A 1,957-nucleotide genomic window follows, 5' to 3' on the forward strand; every position below is an offset into this window, starting at 1 on the left:
AATTTGACATTATCATAAACGTTTAGAATATTAAACCTGTACCTTTGACGTCACTTTCAAGAATGTTGGGGCAGATAAGACCTTCATCACACCCTGTTTATTGCGTCACGGCAGGTGGGCAAAGTGCAACATTAAACCCGTGGGACGTGGATGGGACTCGGGTACGTTATACAAAACAAAACCATCACATCACTTAGCATATTGTACTCTCGTCAGATTGATCAATTTTAGTTCATTTTACATTTCATTCGCACCAGATTTCCAACCTTATCAACCATGATGAACATTACCAATACCAACAAAAAGGTAACCGATTCAGTCAGTGTTGTAATTATTGAACTATTCAAGTAATCAATTTTTTTCCCGAACTTTTGATTGAAATTTTAGCTTATGGAAACCGCTTTCGTCGTGCGGTGGATGTAAATAAGAATTTAGAATAAAAATAAACAAATTGAATTTCATGTAGGACATAGACGAAATAGTATATAAACGCACGTCTTTTAGGCCATTTTGATCGGTGATAGTATTACCAGAAACGTTAACTTCGGGGAGGTAGCAACTTTTCCGGGTATCGATGTGCATCGTTTATTGTTTGAGGTAAGTTACTGTTTTAATTCAACCTTTTTTCCTTGTGTGTCGTTTTCTTCTAGTTCTTCTCGTGTCTAATAGAAGCAAAGAAAAAACAGACACAAATATAACGAACATCTAGTTATACTTAGATGTATTTCAACAAAAATAATGCCTTATTATAATCTTATGTTGTTTGAGATTTTGTTACTAATAATCTGGTCTCTTTTAGTTCTCAACTACCCAATTAATACCCTTGCGCAAAAAAAGAGTGATATTTAACCAAAAACCGATAAATTGGTTGGAACCTTTGACCGGGGACGCCTCTCCCTGTCCTGAAATAAAACAAAGAAAAAATTTTCATTTCTTCAATTGAGCGTCTGAAAGAATTGATATAAAAATTTTGACCGGGTGTCACCGGTCGCTGTCTTTTGACATTACCCATAGTCATGGCGATGAGTTGCCTATTTTTGAGAGAAGGTAGTAATGGTAATTGACTTACCTTTCATGTCAGTCACAGGACTCGGCGTTAAAGACTAATGTAGATCACACGGTAGCGTGTAGCATGTAGGTACGTCTTGTAGGAACGAAAAGTTACTTCCGTCTACACTTTCACCTAAGTTTGACATGAACACAACTCGACACTTTGTGGTTTCCTTATCAGGTCTAAAGATTGGCATGTGAGCTTGGAAGCTAGCCTCAGGATGCTTTACAAGGAATTTTTCCACATTTGGAATTCTTTCAATTAAGCCCATTTCTATTTGTTCTTGAATAACATCATCAACCATACTTAGGTGTTCAGGGTTTCTTTTCAACTTCTTAAAATTAGAAGCTAGTATTCCCTTACTCAAATTGATGTTTTGCCCCAACAAATGAGATGTCCTCTGGTTCCACATTAATGGCATGGTTAGGCGGCCCTTATCATTTATTCTAGTATTAGACAAGGTATTCTTAACCAATTCGTTATATAACTCCGAATCTTCCTCGTAAGATATATTTTCATAATTGAGAACTTCCTTCACCTTTTCATCTAGAGCTCGATCGGCTATTGCATTTAAGACCTTGTTGGACTGTTTATTAACCTTTATAATAAAATTAGAATCCTTGTCATTTACGTTATCTTGTCATTCATCTAGTACGCATTCCCTAGGCTGAACACATAAGAAACTGGCAAGTCTAAATTGAACCTCATTCTCCAAAGTAGGAATTTCATCAACAACTTTAAATGCCTTACTGGCTTCTCCCATAAACAAATTCCCACAGGAGAATCTAAGTAAACTAAAGGATTGATATCACCAAACAATTTAGTTGTGGTCAACAAACAATGAGCTGAACTGGTACCCAACACAAATTTCACGTTAGATATCCTATCACTATTCAAAAGTTGATT

Source organism: Palaemon carinicauda, chromosome 6 (assembly GCF_036898095.1).
Source record: "Palaemon carinicauda isolate YSFRI2023 chromosome 6, ASM3689809v2, whole genome shotgun sequence".
Taxonomy (NCBI): Eukaryota; Metazoa; Arthropoda; class Malacostraca; order Decapoda; family Palaemonidae; genus Palaemon; species Palaemon carinicauda.